This window comes from Mycteria americana, chromosome Z, assembly GCF_035582795.1.
Source record: "Mycteria americana isolate JAX WOST 10 ecotype Jacksonville Zoo and Gardens chromosome Z, USCA_MyAme_1.0, whole genome shotgun sequence".
NCBI lineage: Eukaryota > Metazoa > Chordata > Aves > Ciconiiformes > Ciconiidae > Mycteria > Mycteria americana.
The window spans coordinates 70,112,407-70,133,433 of record NC_134396.1 but is presented as its reverse complement, the minus strand read 5'-3'; the positions used below and the strand labels follow the sequence as shown (position 1 = coordinate 70,133,433).

At 42.1% G+C, this 21,027-nt stretch overlaps 1 protein-coding gene across 3 annotated transcripts in view; it reads right to left on the bottom strand.

Annotated features, from left to right (window-relative positions):
* PLPPR1 (phospholipid phosphatase related 1) overlaps window positions 1-21,027 on the bottom strand; it is a 135,038-nt gene that overhangs the window by 101,111 nt on the left and 12,900 nt on the right. Inside the window, exon 2 of one of the 3 annotated variants that reach the window (XM_075527082.1) lies at window positions 7,741-7,822. The exons of the other annotated variants lie outside the window; for them this stretch is intronic. The gene's annotated coding sequence lies outside the window, so the exon portion shown is untranslated. The remainder of the gene's footprint in view (window positions 1-7,740; window positions 7,823-21,027) is intronic. 3 annotated transcript variants of the gene reach the window in all.

The following is a 21,027-nucleotide window of genomic DNA, read 5'->3' as shown; positions in this document are numbered from 1 at the left end:
TACTTGGGAATGCAGGTCTTGGTGCCTGTGAGTGTGAGAGTGAGTGTGAGAACTTAAGTAAATGAAAACTATGAGAGAATGAATGCAAGTAAAATCAACTTACTCAGAGGTTTTCTAAATAAATACAGCCTTTCTCTTCTGTAAGATCTCCCACAGAGTTTTGTTACACTTACTTCCAACAAACATATGTTGAGTTGCCAGCCTGGGGATGGCAACTGGATGAACTCAATGCTCCTCTTTCCCTGTGCCTGGTCTGGTACAGAGTTCTAGCTAATCTTTGCTTTCTGACTAACAGTTTGTTTAGCTCAAGTATTGTCCAGAAAGTTTTCCAAACAAAGAAAAAGGTGGGGAAGCAAGAATTTGGAACAGGCTTTCATGAAATTTTCCTCAATTTTTCATCTGAAATTTGAAAGCCTGCCGTTTTTTGCTGGTGTGGAAAAAATAATTACATTTTGGGCAATTTTCACCGAACAATTTTGCTAAAAATGTGTTTCACTTGCCAAGTTTTTGTTTCATCTTTTCCACCTTTATTGTGCTTTCTTTCCTTAAATCACAGCTCTCTAATAAAGTGAAAAAGATAGCAGTGGAAAAAATACAATAAATACAGTGACTGGAAAAAATCCCCCCCCAAATCAAAACATATTGAATGTCATTCCAAGTTTGTTCTTATTTCAGGAGAAATTACAAAGGTTTCAAACAAACTGAGATTTTTGGTATACAGTCCTGTAAAAATGAATATGTCAGCTGCCATTCCATCCCATGCATTCTTATCACTGGCTTGCTTCTGACAGTTGTAACTAAGCAGACATTAGTAAATAATAAACATTTTGTACACATCTGTTTAGAACAATGAAGATGTAAGATTTTTCACCCTAAAGATTCACTTATCATCTTAAGTCACTGTCTGTAAATTCTAAGACTCAATTTCTGATGTGGCTGTTTGGCAACCAAATGACAACCAGTATCACAATTCTTTCAAATAACTATCTTCATTTATAGCCTAGTGCCTACTGCCCTCCCCTCCTAAATAGGATATAGAAGGTGTAATAAGCAAGTTTCTATTCGTCAGGTACTAGGAGAACTCAAGAGTGGAGAAGAGAAAAACAAATTTTGGCTTCTGGCAACTATGCTTTCAGCGAGCTCACCATCTTAGGAACCACTGGACACAGTAATTAGATGCAGTGGAGTCCATCAATATTTATTAACGTTTTCTATAAACATCAGAGCACTTGCATAAGTACATTCACACACCTGGTAAATCGCTTCTGAATACAGCAACATGGGCCCCCTTTTACTTTTTTAAGCCACTTCATTCTGAAAAGTCATATCATTGTTTCCAACTGGAATTTCTGAACAACAAATCTATTCTTTTCTATTAGTTATGCAATTGCAATTAGAACACAAACAGTTTTTTTCAGGTCTGAAACAGATGCTGACATTTTGAAAAGGGTGCCATTGATTGTACAGGTCCATTACACAACAGACATTTCCTGAGCCTGCTGAAATCAGTTGGAAAAATAGCTATCGCAACAGGACTATATTCAGTACAACAATGCTGTTTCCTCTGTACAAAATATGTGTCAGCTGAAGAGACTATATCTGATCGGGGTATCAACCACATCCAGTGAAATCCTAAATACAGTGCTTCCAGAAATAACTGCTTCTGGCAGTGTGGAGCTTCCCAGAAATGTCTCTTGCTAACAGTGCAAGAAACTCAGCAGTAAACATGGAAATGCTGTAGTTAACAATTTTAGAACACAAGGAATGAATCTTTTTAGATATTCTACAGCTAGAACCCACACTTTCCACCTTCACTACAAGGCTCAAACCTCAGGTGTGGGATAACATTAAAGGCACATTACTCAGAATTAAATGCAACCCCTTACCACTCCTCATCTGCATAACATGGGACTGAACTCAAAAGATGGGATCCCGTATGAAAATGTGTACACCAAGCAAAATTTTGCTATTAGTTCTTATGAGTGACTGCAGATTTTTCACATCTTTAGGGGGGTTAAGAAGGATGACATTTTTGAGATTTTAAGCTGCCCTGAAAAATCAAAGGGCCTGAAAATATTGTCTGAGTTAGCATTTTGCTTTACATAATAATAATTCCAACAAAGATCTGTCAGTCTGGGATCTCTATGTATTGTTGTTCTGTTTATATTCACTTTTGAATTACGCAAGGAAGCTTCTTCACATTAATGTATTTGCATACACTGTGTTATAGCATTGTTCCATATTGTGATTTCCCATCCTTTCTATGCTAGAAGATTGTCTATCTCCAATCAGGATTCCCTTTCCCTCTCAACAGCACAACAGAGGTAAGACAGCTAGGATTCTCTAATATCCCTTCACTAGATCAAGAAATAGAACTGCCAAAAGGACATGCTGTATCATGGCTAAACAGTAAACTCGTGTTTTCATTCTGCATTGGAAATTGCGTATCTTTTCAAGATACAATTTTCTTAAAATAGCCCATTTTCAAGTCCAGAAGTTCAGGATCATGTTTTCACTCACAGAGACCTTTTTTGCCCTTGATCCCTAGTCAGCAGTGACCAACTGTAAAATATATCATGATAAAAGCTAAACTGGTGTCCACGTATCGCATGAAATGTTCTGGATTTAATGGATGAGGGTTCTTAACAGGTCCACTGGAAGCACTTTGTTTCCACAAGCAGAGAGACAGCATGCCTCAGCTTTCCAGAGAGGAGAGATGTCCTCCACGCATGAAAGAAAAGCCAGTGGAATTTGCTAAATACCACAGTGTTCAGATTTGCATGTTCCCTTACAATACAAAGAAGCGGCTATTTATTTAGAAAAACAGCTCTACATTTGACAAAGGAAAATGCATAGTCCATCAGCTCTACATGTTTGACACTTGTTGAAAAAGCTCTTGAACACATTTATTTACCACTCCCTCTTGTTACTCTAAGGCCTGTGTTTTCTGACTTGTTTGGCATTCCATGGAAACGGGTGAGCCGGCACATTTTCTATAACACATTCAAATAAAAAACAACCCAACTAGCAAACAATATAACCAAGTATCTCCAGGCTTACACCTGTTTATGCTGCTCACCCAGCAACAGCAGCCTCTGGGAGCTCCTGCCTGCCTTGAATCCTCCTGTCTGCGCAATTGCCGGGCACCTGCTGCTGCTCAGGAAGAAAATTAATGCACAAGGCTTTCACCTCTGCAGGTACAGGTCAACGCTCTCCAAATCAATGCTATGCACTTCTAAAAGGCCTGCTCTTTCCATGCATTTGAGACACCAGACTGGGAATCTGGAAAGACCGTACCTGTTCCTACCCCCAGTACTACACTGATAGAGAGGTGACTTGACTTCAGGCGAGTCACTTGCATCTCTGAGCTTCATGACATTTTATTTTCCATAATTCAGCATTTGTAATTCTAAAGAAACTTGTCCAAAGAATTCTGTGAGCTAGGTACTACACTATTATCCCTCAAACGAAAAGGTAAAGTACATTACAACAGCCAGGCTACAGCTACTTAACTCCCATAAAGCTGAGTGAAGTGCAGCCAAGTGGCTGTGTGTGCTTTGGCATACTAAAAACTATCAAACTCTTTTTCTTCACTACAGACCTCTTAGCGAACGGTAAGATGCCTTTTTTCCCAAGCTATTTTAGTAGAAAATTCAGAGTAGTCAACAACATTATTGCAGCACAAGGCTTCTTGTGACCCATTACTGGGGTTACATTGCTGCAAAAAAACCAACAGAGAAAGCAAGTCCTTTGCAGCCCTGCTTATGTGACTGCTCCTAACTTGTCTGACACACTGGAGACAACCGCTAAAGTTAAAAGGGTAAGTTGTGACAGCATGAAGAGAAACTCTCACTCAATCTGAAAAAAATTCATACCATACTGAGAAGAAACATGGATACACGCAGCATATATTCTCTACTGTACCAGCCTTTAAATTGCAGCCAGATTTATTTTTTTAAATACACAGACTCCCTTCTTTCCAAAATGCCTGAAAAGCAACTTGTGGGGTAAAAACAACAACAACAACAACAACAAAAAACCCTCAACCCCAGAGAAAACCCCACCCTACACAGCTACTCCCTCTTTCTCCGGTCCAGTTAAGTCTACCTCTCTACTCGGATCAGTAACTTGTTTGTCCAGCTCATGGAACAGCACCATTTTCTGTATGTTTCTCCTCAGTTACACAACAAGAACTCATCTTGTTCCTTGTCTAAACTACTGAACTAAAGGCAAATGACAGTGCAGGACAGGTTACAGTGGCACAAAGGTGTGAAATGAGAATTTCACTGTATTCCTAAATTATTGTAAATACTCAAGTCTAAGCAGGTAATGGCCAGACTGTGACATCCTGAGTAAAACTGGACTCCACGGGAAATCTTGATGGAACCACTTATTGAGTAAGGTACTGCTGAAAGTGACTAAGAGACATAATATCAACTCATTTGCTTAAATCACTTGGGATTCATTTTTTCACAGATGCTTTCCCATGTATTTGAACAAAACTCCTTCATACTCTGTGAAAGTTGTATTGCTGTATTCTCCATCAAACAAAGGAAAATAAATCTTTGCAAAGTGTGCACAAAGGACACTGCCTACTCACACTAACAGTTATTTTGCAACCATACAAAAGAGTTCAGATTAACTGTGACCAATTGCTGTACTGAGGCTAGAGAATGCAGCTTCTCACAAAGTGCATCCAGATCATGCTCTATGCTGGTTCATTTTCAAATGTCAGCAACTTTCTGCATTCTAAAAAAAAAGTAATCCTGTAATTGGTAAAGAATGTAAAGCCCCATTCTAGTTAAAAGCAAAAAACAAACCATGTTGCCCCTAAGCTATTGTATTGACTGAGTGAAACTGCTGATTTTTAATCAATGTATTCGAGTCTGTCCTGTTTCAGGTCATGGCCCTATTAAGCCACCTGTTAGTTCACTGGTGTGAGACTTTTTTTTTTTCTTTCTACACGGACCCATTAGTACTGATAGACTTCCCTTTTTTTTTCCATTAAGGTATTTCAAAGACAGTCTGCAATGAGCTTATCATCTGCAAATGTTTTTGTACAATTTAATACCATGAACTGTAGTATTATATTCAAATAACAACACATATTAAGTTTCATTTGGCATGTGGGAAAATAAAATGAAAGGATGAGTTTTGAAGCATAAACAGGATAAATAGATAGGATTCTACTTCATCATATCGAATAATTACATCCTGGCAGAGTGCCCAAAGCATATTCATCATGAAGAGACTACAGTGTACAGCACACTGCCAACGTCTAACTTCCTCAGACAAAGGCTAGACGACTCTGACAAATCAGAAGTCTTACACATTTGCTTGCTATTGCTGCATTATAGGTTCCTGGAAAGTCATTGAACTGCAATTCATCATTACAGTTCATTAACAAGGTCCATAAATACAAAAGCTGTTAATTACACCTGCGTTGTGCAAGTGTTCACATTGCACTGATTGCATTCCTTGCATCTCCCGGCCTGCAATGGGTTCCCCTTCAGGGCTGCTCCTCAGCCCGGTTTAAGGACTGAGGAAGGCTGTCATCATTGTTTGCACTGTAAGGAAGCATAGTATTGTTCCCATCCTGCTGCTGCTGTGAGGCTGGGCCATCTGTGCAGCTTACAAAGAATTTACACTTAGCAGACCTCTGTCTTCTGCTGGGTTTTTGCTTTGGAAATATGCTTTACTTCTGGCACTGCCTAAACTGCTTTATTCTGGTCTACAAGAAGCATTCCCAGTAGCCCACATTCTACCGTATTAATAAAAAATTAAAAAGCACCAGGCACCTAATCCACACATCATGAAAGAAAAGGATTCAGTTCCTGGTTGCGAGAGCCGCATTGTCGGTCCTGCAGCAGATGCCATTGTTGGCTGCATTTGCTCGCTCTGCAGAGTTGCCAAAGAGGATATGAAGTCAAATTTGTCATTTTCAAAATGCAAAATCTTTTGTTTTCTCAGAACAGTCATTCTGCTGCATGTTATCCTCCTGATATAATATCATTCATCCACCCCGTCAAAGGTATTTTACCCAGCTGTCAGGGCCCATGAAAGTACCATTCACAAGATCCAGTGTACTGTGCCCAAATGAAGCATAAAGAATTTATAACCTGCCCAGGGATATTGCATTAGAATATGCTTCCAACCAAATCAGTGGACTAAGATTCTCCACGTCTTAAAATGAAGGTAACATAACATACACAGATATTTTTTTCTTATTGAAGTGAAACATGAAAGACTAAGTTAACCATACATAACTATACAAAATTTTCTTTTCTCTCCTTTTCCATTTTAACAGCCCTGGCTCAGAATTACACTGTTTAAACCTGAGCATGAGAAGCAACCCCAAGTTAAAATCCTTTCCTCCTCCAATGCAGAAGCAGGATTGAAACATATGCATGGTATTGTCCCAGGCTGTCACCAAGGTATTGCACTGGCCTGCATGAGCCCACACCTGAGGCCAGAAGCCAACAAGGAGTGGGCATGAGGACAAGGGGATTGCACTACATTTCCTGGGGCATAGGGTTAGCACAGAGGAGTGTATTTTGAGATGTACTTTCCCCTTGTGGTACACAAGGCAAAGCAGTGCCACCAAGCTGCAAGGGACACAGCAGGGCAGCTGGGGCTGGAATCAAGGGCTGGAGAAAGCCATGAAATGGGATTTCCTAGGCAGAGGTGAGGACAAATCTCATGTCTACGAATGATTCATTTCTTAGTAGACCTTGGAGAGATTTCTTGTGTAAGGCCTATCCTGAGAGGGAGCAGGCAGAGTGATCTGTTCCCCAGTTGTTTCATTTCCAAAGGGAAGATGAAAAACTGTATTTCAGTCTCGTACGATAAACCCAGCCTGCCTCTTTCTCTATCACAAGCAATTTCTCCTTTACGGAGGTCCACAAAGCATGTAGCTTTTCCCTTGCTTCTCACTGGTGCTCAAAACTTTTTTACTGTGATTGCTCATTCTTAAGTTTAGCAACATAAGCATTCCTGAAAATTATACAAACAGCTTGGACAAAATAAGGGTCTCAAAGTCAATACAGACACAAACACAGAAGCTCAGAACTGTTAATTCATATTACAGAAACTGCAAACACAAAAGACTAAGGACATTGTCAGTCGAAAATCCCACTCTATCTTGGCTAATCTAGTTACTTGCCTGGAAAAATATTTAAACTACAAGTGCAACCTTATGCTAATTGCACTGTATCTCTTCCATGACACAGAGTAAGAAGATTTGCTTTGTAAGAAAACCAGGAAGAGACACAAAGAGGCATGGCTCTCTGAAGAACTAGAAGACATAGCTGTGGATCCATTCTCCTATAAGAGAGATTTTTAAGTGCAAAAGTTTGTCCCCCTTAACTAATTCTTTATGTAACAAACGTGAACAAGAAGAAAATGCTCCTCCTGTTTTAAGGCAAAACAAAAAAAAAGGTCAAGATTTCATCTGTCCAAAACACAGAAATTAAACGGACATTTACATTACTTTGCTTTTCTTTTGATGGGACGTGAACTCAAAACTGAACCAATTACAGTCAGTTACTGTTCTGATATGAGACAAGATTAACAGGTCTGGTACTGGGCTTCTCACAGGCAGCCTAAGATCAGGCAGCTGTCTACACCTAGCCAGAGCAAGGCTGTAACTCACTTTTTCCAGGTCACAATATACCTTTCAATTACTGTACAAAACACCCACTAAAATCAATGACAGCTTCACAAAAATAACTGGAGTTATACCTGGATCTCCTAGCACATATACCGAAGGTTGAGGCTCTGTTTGGTTCAGTTTAGAACAATCTCCAATACGTTTTAGTGTTCACTGAAAGGAAAAAAAAAAGAATTTATTAAAGATAACACAGATTTTTTAAAATGTTTCTGGCAAGGTCAGACTAATCTTAGAACTGGTTTTATATTAATGCCCTTTTATGGAGGATTTGAAAGTACTCTGTGGTTTCTATTCTGTTGAAGTCCGAACAGAAGCACTGCAATGGGAGTACTACGCTTTACATGCTATATACATGGATTTATAAATTTCTCAAAGCCAGAAATGTCTCTTTTGCATGGAAACAAAGCTAGAAAGAAGAAAGGCTAATACTCTAATTAAGGACACGTTGAATTACTGTTAATGATCAGAATAAAAATAGGCAGTTCTCTACCACCTTGAAAACACAATAATGCTTGTTGCTATGTGGAGTAATATGCATTACTCCTTCCCAATAGAAAAAAAATACCACTACAAGATTGAGCATCTAACTGTAATGGCAGTTGACTGTATTTCTTGTCATCATTCAGTAATCATGCTAGTTTTAAAAGACATCTTACCATACTTTCATAGAAATTCTCAACTCCATTACAGCGTTGTTGAAAGGACTGAAATATGAACACCAAGAGACCTTTTAATGTGCTGTGCTGGTCTCCAAATATAACTATAAACTAAAAAAAAGTTTTGACATCCCACTCTGATTTCACCTTCTCAGACAGATGCAAAAGCTTCTCCACATGGAGTCAATCTTTCTTTTAACAACAGAGGGGTAGGGACAGGTGCCCGACATGGCATTTGAAGGCAAGCAAAGTCTGAAGATAAAGAGTGACCCACTTAAAGCATGTTCCACTTTAGATTTGAGAAGGCATTACCCCAGTCTGACAGCTGGGGATCTGTTTTGAAATTTGAAATTGCTTTATCTTTTGCACAGCAAGGGTAATGAGATGAAAGGGATTAGAGACCTGAGCTGTGATTGAGACCAGAATAAGTTACTACTTTCTAGCAGCTTAGGACGAGAGCAACGTCCTATTGCTATTCCTTTACAACATCACTGCAATTACAGCAGTGATGCTCTTTTTTGTCTCCCAGTGAAAATGTTTCTATTATGGTTGTGTTTAAAGGGGTTTGCTGATAGATATTTAGCAGTCCCATGTGAGCTCTCTCTTGATTGAAATAGTATATTATTGTCATCAGCTATCAAGAAACTTTGTACGTCTTCTGGAAATTTACACTTTGATAGAGGCTGCTAGCGGATTTGTGTGCATGTGTGCAAGCTAAAACTTGGTATTTCAAAGGGTTACATACTAGCAATATAGAGTATGACTCATAGGTGACTATACAGACAGGCGCTGGGCAGAAAATCCACACCTAGGATTACATACTGCTTCTACTTCCACCTGCAAGCTCTACGAGACTCTCTGTAATTGACATTGCGTAAGGACACACTGCAAGGCAGCCGAAGGGTAAATGGGAGAGACCGCAGAGCCTGCATTTAGACATGCATCACTGCCTGAATCAAGATCTATTTACCGGCGTCCTGTGGGTGCAGGGCAGCGCTGCCCTTACAGTGCCTGGCTGTTGTTCCCCAGCACAGGCTGAGAGCACAGAGCTCGCCCTCTAGACAGGACATAGCCTCAATGGCAGATCCAGGGGGGGCAAAAATTAATTGCTCTGAGCAAGTATGTCTTTAAAAAGTCACCGCTTGCTTTGTGTGTAGCCCCGCATTATAAAAAGGCAAAATCTGTATTTAAAAGTCTCTTCTGATTTCAGGGCTTTTTTCTTGTTAGTCGGATTCTTACAGGAACACCTAGAAGAATGGTTCTTTTTCTTTAAAAAAGAGAAAGGAAGGGGAAAAAAAAAAATCAGTAGCACCTATACCATGAATCAGCTACTCAAGGGTCATTTCCCAGATGTCAGGAGGGTGCTGAAGGAGATTTCACTGAGGGAGATACATCTGGTCAACATGGCCAGCCCATTCCTGAGAGTGGCCTCATGACCAGAACAATTTGGGAACTGCTGCCTGTGATCATGAACTGTTTGGGAAAAGGGAATGTATTTTGCCTCTGTAGTCCCAGCAGTTACAGAACCCCTAAGCACTTTTGAAGAAGAGTTTCACATAAATCAGTAACAACAAGCCTTTTTACCCTGAAGACCAGGGCAGCCTTTATGCACATTTTTCAGGGCAGCCACTGGTCAGAAGTTTTGGTTTCAAAGACCAGGGCAGATGACTGAGATCAGCTACCCTGACTTTCCTCACACAGCTGAGCAGATAACCGTATCCTCTGGGTCTTGCGTAATGATTCAGCAGTGTTTTGCGTGGTTGAGATTATTTTTTCCTACTGCTAAAGAAAATTTGAAATCAGATTTTTATAGTATCCTACCAGAGCCCCTAAGAATGAAAGAGATATTTATTTAGAGAGTTAAAGGTTCTTCCTTGGCAGAGTACTGTGGTGGGTTCACCTTGGCCAAGGGCCAAATTCCCATCCAGCCTCTCAATCACTCCCCCTCCTCAGCAGGACAAGGGGAGAAAACAGGATGAGAAACCTCGTGGGTTGAGGCAAAGACAAGGAGATTGCTTACCAATCACTGTGGTGGGCAAAACAGACTTGCCTTGGGTGGAAATCAACTTGATTTATTGCTAAGTAAAATAGACTCAGGTAGTGAGAAACAAAGACAAACCAACCAACACCTCCCCCGCGCACACACCTCCTGGAGCAGCTCGGGTTGATCAGAACATGGCGGTACCTCTCCGCCGCCCCTTCCCGCTCACACTTTCCCCTGCTCTGGGCTCTCCCCACCCCCCCCGCTGCCGTACCTTCAGGAAATCTGCCCCGCCGTGGGCTCTCCGCAGGCGGCAGGGCAGATCTGCTCCCGCCCCGGGCGCTGCTCACCGCCGCCTGCCCCTCCTTGCTCTTCCCCCGCCTGCCCCTCGCTCTGTTTTCCTCACTCCTCTGCTCGGCCGGGGGTTTTGCCCTTTCTTCCGTACGTTTTGGCAGCCGCAGCCGTGGCTGAGGGGCTGGAGCCATCTGGAACCGGCCATGACCAGCCCTGGGCACCCCCAGCAGAGACATTGACATTGATCTCCCTTCAGCAGAGAGCCTGAAACTGAGCGGAGACCGACACAGATTTATCTAGGTATTACAAAGGATGTGATTGAGGGGGAGAGGGGAAGGAAAAAAAAATCAAGCTGATTGTTGCAAGGCTTGTTTGCAAGGGACATTAGCGTATTTTGTCAGCTAAACCACGCAGCTATTTGCACTCAGGTCAGATCCCAGTAGGAAGGGAGGAACCAGCAGTTCCTGACCTACTCATTCCCTGGCCTTAGGCTTTGAGGGCATTGATTCATGCCCATCCTCCCTGCCAGGACTCGCGGGGAGAAAAGGGCAGGCAGCCTGCTCCACCGCCACCCCAGCTCTCTCACCATTCTCCCATTCCCCATCCACTGGTCCCAGGAAATCTTTCCCAAAGCTGGAGATGGGACAGGTCAACAACCTCCTTGCTCTCTTGCAGCTCAGCGAGATGGAAGAAATTGCACTACCCTTGAATAAGGAGAAACAGGTGACATGTCTTCAAGGCACAGAGATAACGATAATTTTCTTTCTGTTGATGCTGAAGACATAATACGCTGAGTTTCAGTTACATTTAACAGAAAAAAAAAGACAACTAAAAAGTTGTATCTCTGTCATTAAAGAAGAGACATTTCCTCAGGTCACTGCACCCGCTGCTGGATTTGACAAAAACGATGCTGGCGTGAGCAGGCATGTAAACAGGAGGTGCAGATTTGCAGAAGGTAGAACTGGCCAAAATAAGGGCTGCAGCCGCGGAGGCAGCTGCTCTGTCTGACCTGTACCCATGGAGGCTGGCGATGCCTGTGCTGCCCTAATGAGGACTGCAGAGGAGCCTGGAAGTTTTGCTTTTGACCTCATTCACTGACTTCAAGGGAATTGGGGTCTCCTATTCAGGATTCACATTGCAACAGGCTGCCTTCTTCACCTCCTAACAAGCACTTACTTGGAAAGCCAAGGAATGGATTAGCACTGCAGCTTTATTCACAAAGGATTCTTGTGTGGTATTAAAGGCAAGATGATTTGCAATACAAGCGCATGGAGCGTCTGGACTGATTCCAATAGTAAGACTAAGACTGCACAACAAGTGAGTTTGGGTTGACCTGAAGAACTCTTCATTCAAACCAAATCCAATTTTCAGCCACAGCTAGAGATGATTAATAAAATGTCTCTCAGTGTTAACTCTCAAAGAAATGCAGTAAAAACTAACAGAAGATGATAGCACTCTCCTTGCTTTTGCTAGCTCTGCCATTTACAAAGGTCATAATTCAAGAAACAAACATGGTTTTGATGCACCCATTTAAGTTCGGTGACACCATCACAAAGTTAAAGTTAGGATGTGTTCAAGTAGTTTGTTAAACTTAATATATAGTTAGCATGTCAGTATGCCATACTCCAAGCACCACAATATTTTATGCTATTACTTGACAGTGAATACCTTTTGTCAGAGGTCTTTCTTCTGACAATACTGTGCTGGCTATTGCATTTAGCATGCAGGGATTTCAGATCTCTCTCTCTCCACTCGTTGCTATGATGTCTGAGCTCTTGGTTCAGGCTTCCCTTATGAATGGTTAAGAATCAGACAGTCTAATATGACAGTGACAATGCTTCCCTATTGTGACAATGCTTCTCTATGTAGGATTTTCTACAGCACTAGGCTTAAACTCTTCATTCACTGACATCCGTACAAATTGTACCATCAGTTGCTACGCGAGGAAGGTTAGGCCAAGGCTGTATGCTTCAGAAAACCTTGCCCACAAAGCTCCAGCGCATGCTTAAGTGACAGCACTGTGAGTAGCAAGCCAAAGCACTCTTTCCCACTGTTCAGATGAAATAATGCCTCCAAGACTACAGGCAGGCTTCTGCACACTCACATGGCTGTGAGTCTGCAACAAACAGCGTTTCTAAATCGATTTCAGTGCTTAATCTGAAAGGCCTGGCTTTAAACACACCTGATTTACAGTTTTTCAGACATACTGATGTTTGAATAAGAGACAAGAAAACCTTTTTGTCACCCTGTTACTTTGCAAATGCAAACCAGAGACTGGTTGGAGATAAAAACAGAATAACCAGTGCTCCATTCTGGGCGTTTTGTCTCTGGCTGTAAATCAGGCTGGCCCCAAATCGTTTGGGATTTGTTTATGAGGAGGTCACATCAGAGGTGATTACATACTCCTGGTTGTGGATTATAAGGACAGGCCTTTTGTGATCTGAAGAACAAGGTGAGGACGGCAATTAGATCTGCATCGTAGTCAAGCTCCAGGCATAAGCACACAAAACACCAGAAAACAAAACCACTTTCATATGTGCCAACACATGAAACTTGTTTCTCCACTGAGCCTTAGGGTTCACTGGACCTAAGAAGAGTTCACGCAGGCAGGCAGCCTCACAACCCTATAATGGACATTTTGGTCTCCCTGCCCTCCCTGAACAGTGCTGTCCTCCTTCCTTCCCTGCCCCGGAGGGGGGAAAGAGCATGCCCTGTGACACAAGACCGACGATGTCCAACTACTGCTAGTCCTGCTGTGCCACCACGCAACTGCCACACGAAGCCACACTTCTCTCTCATCGTTGAATTTGCACGTAGGGTTGCTCTTCTTAACCTAGATCCCAGCTAAGAGCATAGACGGGTCCTTTGCCTGCATGTCAGGCCATTTACAAGCTGTCTGCCTCTTCTGCCACTGGAAGCGTTAGTGGCTGCTGATCTCATGCTTATGGCTCCTTAACAGCAAGATAATATAAACATCTCGAGAGCGGGAGGTGCTTGCTTCCCTGCCAGGGTTAAAACCCTCTGTTGACAGCCTTCCTTCCCTGTCTGCACCAAGCAAACCTCTGAAGAGGCACAAAACATTAAGTCCATATCCTCATTAGTATTTCTTAACATAGAACAAAGGTTTCCCACAGAACCTTTTAGTTGTGATTAATGCTGTGAAGACATTGGTAGGCAAAGCTTGGCCAGGCAAAAAAAGCACAAAACATTTTTCATGGATGTCACCTCCAATTCAAAGACAAATTCACTGCAGCTATTTCCCTGTCTCTCCCTGCTCATGTGGTTCCCTCTCTAGTGAATTAAAGCCTAGTAAAAATATGCTTGCTTTTCTCCTCTGTACACAGAAATCATATCCAACTTGGGAAGTCCTTGGACTGAAATGGTTGGAGGTGAAAGAATGATATAAAGAAGTACTGTGTATGTGCCATTCCAGGCGGCGTGGTACCCTTTCCTGGATGCCTTACTGCATTACGTGGATGTAGTCTGGCTAAGAACCCTGGACCACCACAGAAAATGACTGCAGCTCCAGATGGAAATTGTTTTTCAGGTGGTCAGTTTTTAAACAACAGAATGCTTTCTAAAGAAAGCAAAACATTTATGTTCCAAAAAGCCATTACACAAAAAATAATTTTTACATCAGAAAGGCCAACTTTGTGCTTTTGAACAGTCTAGAATACTCATCAGTGTTCAATAAAAAAAACTTGCATGTAGCATTCTCACTTTAACAGCAGAGCAAGTGAGTTTTGCTTATGTGGTTTCTGGAAGCAAGAAGCAGTGGGACAAGAAGGAAGAATAAGACAGAGCAGTAGCATCAACAAAAGCAAAGTCATCAGGAGAACAGCCAGCAGAAGCAGTTAGTTTTTATCTGTATCTTGTGTGGGGGATGGACATCTATTTGCTAGGATAGAATAAAATGATCAGGCAGGAGAAAATCCAATACATGCTTTCAGTCTGTGCATGCATCCATCAGTGGCACTCTGGGCTGATGAGACTTTTAACCTCACCTTCTGCCACCTGCGTTGCAACTACTTTGCAGTTTCACATACCCTACACTACATAACAGTCTGGCTTCTTTTTAAAGCTACAGCTGTTGGGTTCATGTGTTACTATTAGGAAAGTGAAATTATGCAAGTTCTCTAACTCACAGTTGCAGGGACAATGCTCAATAACAGAAACCCTAGAGAATGTGAAACAGAAAGCCAAAGAAAATCCAGCTGAAAAAAAGGAATCTGTTCTAACTCTTTAAGCTCCCAGCACAAAATCTAGAAGCTATAAGCTGCAAAATCTTGCAGCTAACAAGTCTACCCAGACAAAATCAATAACCACATCTTCCTTATTGTCTGTAGAGTATGAAGACATTCTCCCTTCTGTGTGTCCTCATGACTGCTTGCAAGCTAAGACACTGGTAGCAACTCCTTTTTTCAGAGGCCAAAACCTATGAAGATAGCTCTCAGCTACCATTGAAAGACTAGGACACCCACAACTTAGCAAGATCGGAGGCAGAGTTAGGAGCTGAGCCTGTGCTTCTGAAGTTGTAGGACATTATTTTGATCACCACATCTATTCTTCCTTCTCCCAGACAGATAACAGATTATCATTCCCTGAGATCTCCTTTCTGTTCAATCAATCCAAGTACGAATGAGGGAAGGGAGGGGCTCTACAAGGAGCAGTTTTCTGCTTAACTGGTCTCTGTACAGTATCACAGGTCTATCTGGACACAACTGGAACAGGAAACACAGCCTAGGCTACCTCTACACTATGCAAGTCACCAGCGCTTGTAGCCTTCTCTTTTTACAGATCTCAATTTCTTTGCAACTAAGAATATAGTCTTAGAGAGTTCCTTAAATAAGGTTTTAGATAGAAAAAAATACAAGAAGTTAAAGGAAATAACAGCAGGTAAAAAAGCACCCTACCATTTACATAGAGTTTTAGGTTTGGTTTTGATGAATCCATGCAATCAAGACTCAGAGCCTATACATGGAAGCCAATGGGAGTTCACCTGTGCTAGGCATCAAGAGATTAACATGACATGTTAGGGACTCTTAAAAATATAATATACGTCATCATAAGCATAATGCAGAATACATAATGGAGATGAAATTCAACTCTGCTGGGAACAGGAAGCAACCCCAATCCAGCCAATGTAAAAAAAATTCAGCAGCAGAGCTCTAGAATGGAGACTATAAAACAGCTGGACCAGAGAATAAGGCAGTTCAGTGGATCTAATGAGTCTGATGGATGGTTAGAAGAATGGAGGACAACAGGACAGAGAGCAAGATACTGAATCTCAGAAATGGAATTTGTATTGAAACTGAGAATAGCCCGAGTGCATACCACCACTCTCAGGCATCCACCTGAGTGAAGGAACCAGCGCATCAAATATGGGGCCCCAGATGGCATCTTATCACCCAGTGCCCTGTGTGAGTCAGTGGTCTAATCTCAATCACGTGAAGTCTAACTGGATCAAACCCTTGCTTTCCCCTCCATTTGGTTTTCCTAGCTTCTCTTCTTATACAGCCCAAGGCTTCATCTGATGTTAATGCTTGTATTTCACACCGAAACATGAGATTTTCTTTCACCTCTTGCCAAGTGGCTCTACAAATGCACCACTCAGACAGCAACAAACAACACTTTTGGTTTAAACCACCCCTTTAACCCTGTGTGTTATAGAAGACGGCTGAATATGGACCAGCAGCTTTTAGAAAGACACTGTGAATTTCTGACAAACACACTTCTAAATGACACTCAAAGGTTAGGTTATGTTCAGATACAAGATTTTATTATTATCTATATACTTAAAAGTGAGTGCCACGCTGCATATCTCTGTCTTGCTCAGACAACACAGAAACTTCCAAAATAGTTAGCCAAATGAACCACCTCATGCAAGAAGTATGATATTTAAAGAACTGATTAAATCAAGCAGTTATTCCTTGGGGACTGACGAAAGTGGACAGTAAATAATTCACCTGATGCCATAAGCCTTCCCTGCAAACCTTCTCATTCCCTCTCACAAAAATATTACCACACCTGCTTTCTTCTTCACAAACCTGTTAGGGCCAGGTACAGCTCTTGGATCCTCAGGGCTGTACTCTCTACTGGTTAAACTGGCAGAACTTCAACGAAGCCAGGGTTTTGTTCCTGACTGAGATTTGGGCCTTTATCAATTAACTGAAAAATTTCAAGTCCTCACCAAGGAGCAAAATTAGCTACATGCCCTTTCAATGGTTTTCATCACGGATGCAGCAAACCTTCTTTTCTACCTGCTAGCTTGCAAAGCAATGCCAGTCATGAAGCTTGCCAAAAAGGAGGAAACATTTATTTTAAAGTTAAGCAAGCCTAATGGATTAGACTTCAAGGGTCTGATACAGTCCAAGGTGTGTTGAATTGTAAGCTAAATGTTGGTCTCTAACATCCAGTGGTGCCATCACTGTCAAAAAAGAAAGTTGACCAGAAATGGCATTCAGATGACCTTAAAGGGCTGCCGTACCCCGTTGCTGATGGCTTAAATCACAACAGAGCACATGACAAAATTCACCTCTAGGTGACCGGCTCCTGCCTTAGCCATGCTCTGGCCAATGTCCTCTCTGCAAGTTTCTGGGGTCTAATTCTTGACTTTGACATTTTAAAACTTGTGCTTAGCCATGATGCAGCCTGGTGGGCTCTCATTCCTACAAAAACACCTCCATTTCCCAGGCAGGTGCATTTAGAGCAGCTCTAGGGCTGGGGCTGCTTTGAGCAGTGTCCTCAAACTAGCTGTTCTCCTGCCTGATGAGCAGGCCCAGCGACCGAGGGACATGCTCACAGCACACTGAAGCTGCAAAGGGAGCTGAGAAAGGGTTTTGGAGATACGGCTGCTCTTTTTCCACCTCAAATCACACACTGCACGCTGCCTTTGGTTGAGATGGCCTGTATTCAAGGCAGTGGCAGGCAGGTGAAGTTTCAACTCAGCTCTCCCACCTCCCAGATGAAGGTTCCCACCACCATCCTATGTGGATACTCAACGCAACGGCAGTGCCACAAAAAAGGTCACTGGTAGAGTCCAACCATCAGCTTTTCACTAATGCTATCGACTGTCCAGGCAAATGTAACTACAGGGGCCCTAGCTCCCAAGCTCGGCGTGACTTCGTGTAGCACCGCACGGCTTTGCGCACAACCACCTGCAGGTACCGCGAGCTGTCCCCACATCAACCGCCCGAGCAACTTCAGCCCTCACACATGCACCTGAACCAGGTCTGCGGTACCTCCTGGGATGCTACCAAAACTACCCAAGCACACAGACATGAATAGAAACTGCAACCGAGAAGCTTGAACTCTCTGAAAAACCGCATTTCTAAAAACAATAATCTCACCTCTAAGCTTCTGGCTGGCTGCAGGAATATTTCCTGTGAAACGTTTGTAGGGGTGATGAAAAGGGTGAAGAAGCACTGCTACACTTTACAAAGAGATAGTCGTACATCACCAAAACAGTCATCACTGGTGCCGCCTTCCCTCTTTTGGCTTTAGGGAAGCAAAGGGCACCCAGATCTTGCTTCGTCTGACTCCTACAGACCACCCACTGTGACTGTGGTGAAATAGAAATGTTTCACAGCATAAGTGAGATAGTTATAGACGTTAGCTTTGCTATCACTCCAAAAGAGCGACAATGCAAATAAATCTATACCGCGAAGCACGAAGGACATAGGAGGTTAGCTTTGATGCCTTTCCAGAGAGAGTCAGAGTAAGAGGGTAGAAGGTTAGAGCAGCGAGAGGGTTCAGGGTGAGGTTGTAACAGAGACAAAATGAATCCCATGGCACAGGCAAGTGAAAGCCATTAGAGAATGCAAAGGGCTAAGTTCTGCTCTTCTTTACACGCCTTCAAATAGATTATACCGATGCAAGTGTCAGCAGAGCGTGGCCCGGCGTGTCCAGCCGGGCTTGCGTGCGGCTGTGGTTGTAGAAGGTGGATCTTGATTGGCAGCAGAAAACAACATTCACAGAGCTAGCCCTCGTGGGGCTGCCGGAGAAAGGTCAAAGAGCAGGCTTTCAGACAAAAAAGGAAAACACATCCTCACAAGGAACAGCAGAGATGATAAAAAACTTAAGTGTCAAGATATTCTCCCACCTTTTATCCAAAGATCACAGGCCTTCGAGAGGAGAGGCAATTTAACTGCCACTGGTCAATACTTCTACTTGAAGCATGTGTTCATGTGAAGAGCGGTATGACAATCACATCCACTAATTTAACAGCCTTATGATAAAGAAGGAAATCTGCTACTTAGGAATACACCCTTGTGCTAGAGAAAATCTGTCAGAGAAAACTGTATGGCACATGATCAAATATCACATAATACTGATTTTTTTCTAAATTTCAAATTCTTATCATTTCTTCCTTTTCATCATGCACAGAGGGGAACTACATTTCAGTTTAATGTACTGGGTTTAAAAATATATGCATTAAAAGAATACTAAAGTTGGCTTTTTTTTTTTTTTTTTTCATTTTGACCATGGAAATGGTCCTTTCCTCAAAACCCATTTTTCAAAACCATTCTAAAAAGGAGTATAGCTTCTTTAAAAAAAAAAGACAAAGCAATTGACCTTAAAAATCTTTTTTTTTTCCTTACAGTTCTGAGAAAGAAAACATCTATAATTGGCATATCTCATTAACAAACTCAGCTATGCTATGATAGTAATAAGTGGGTAGCGAAGTGAGACTAACATTTTAATTAAGTCCGTTTCATTTCTAGGCTAATTTTCTTTATATTATGTGAACCTTTGAGGGTTACAGAAGCCTGTCCTATGGTCAAAGGCATGCTAAAAACACCATTCCTCAGCCAAGCCTCTCTCAGTTACATGCCCACTGCTTTTGTTGAGAGCACTTTAACTCTTTTATCCAGTCTCTCCCCTTCCATCCGGATCTAGCCAAAACATATCACTTGTAGCAACCCATCTCAAGGCCCTGGCTTCTTCAAGCTCGGAAAGACTACATTATGATTGATCTTCCCAGGTACCCTCTTCAGGATGCTGCTTATTAGGCAGGTAGTTACTGGAAATGCGAGCAGCTTGGACGCCTGATCGGTATCCACTCAGCGGTAGATAAGCTGCACTTCCAACCACAGATGTTGGCGCTGGTATAAAGGCATCAGAGCAGTCACATATCACACTCAATATCCCACCTGACCGCAGCAGCCTCCAGGTGCTCAGCGGGTGGTAGCAGACTGCAGGATAATAAACTTACCTACAGCTTCTTCCTAGACCCTGGACAGAGAGGTCCAGACAGACAGGCGGAGACTCATGACCTAAATGCATCAGAGTACTCATCCCTTCCACTTCTGTCAACCTAATTTATATCCCCACCATTTGCTTTCTGGCCAAACCACCAAGAAGTGAAACTTCCTGAAGAAGTCTGTGGGTGTTAGCAGCTCTTCAATGTAACACTACACATTTGAGCAAGCTCCAGGTCTTTTTTTGTGTCAGAAAAGCTAATTTGATTTGATTGTGTTTCTCGTAGGTTGTGAGACTGGGAGACAAGGCTAGCAAAGCAGAGTGGAAGGTGACAGAAAAAAAAAGACAAGCATATAACTCAAAACAGCCAAACACACATTTGGCTGGAAGAGAAACGCCTTAATAAATTGGTGTTCATTGCATGTCAGCAGGCACAGCGTAAGTGCTCATAAACAAACACAAGAACTGTACTGTGAAACTGTCCCCTGGAAAACATTTGAAATTAAGGCAAGATAGTCTATTTATTTTTTATTTTAGGCATTAGCCATTTTTGTGGCTTTTGTGGTTTCATGTTAAGCAAGATAAAACTTAAGTTCTGGGGGGGTTACAGCACTTGCAAACACTGGGTCAAACCTTGGTCCCACTGAATCAGTAGAAGCTTTGCCATTAAGTTCAAGAGAATCAAAGATCTATCAAATTCTATGAAAAACAACACAACAGTACGGGGAAAGGTAGTCTGAGAAATCTCTTGCAGCATAGCTTCTCCAAAATGTGAATGAGTTGACATAAAAAGCTCTAGCATTTAACTTGAAACATGGATACCCACAGATTTCAGTTTGCAATTTATTTTTTGTTTCTATTTCATTTTCAGGGCTGTAACAATGGCCCAGATGGGAGTTGAGACTTCATTAGCAAAATTAAGATTTCTAAAAAATGAACAATTTTTAAGAAATACAGCCATTAGAAAGAGTTTGAGTGCCTGCATTAATCACTACTTAACCTGAGCAAACCAGGAATGAGAGAAAAACTCAATTACTTTCTATTTGGCTTAATTTCACCCCACTCAATCCACCCAAAGCTGTGTTGTACATAAAACTTAGGCTACCTGCACAGGGTTATATTTCACCTTTCACATGCCACAAGCCATCCTCTCCTATAAACATGTATAACTCCGCTGGCTGCAACAAACCAGGGTATTGTCAACAGATCAGTACCATGAACTGTAC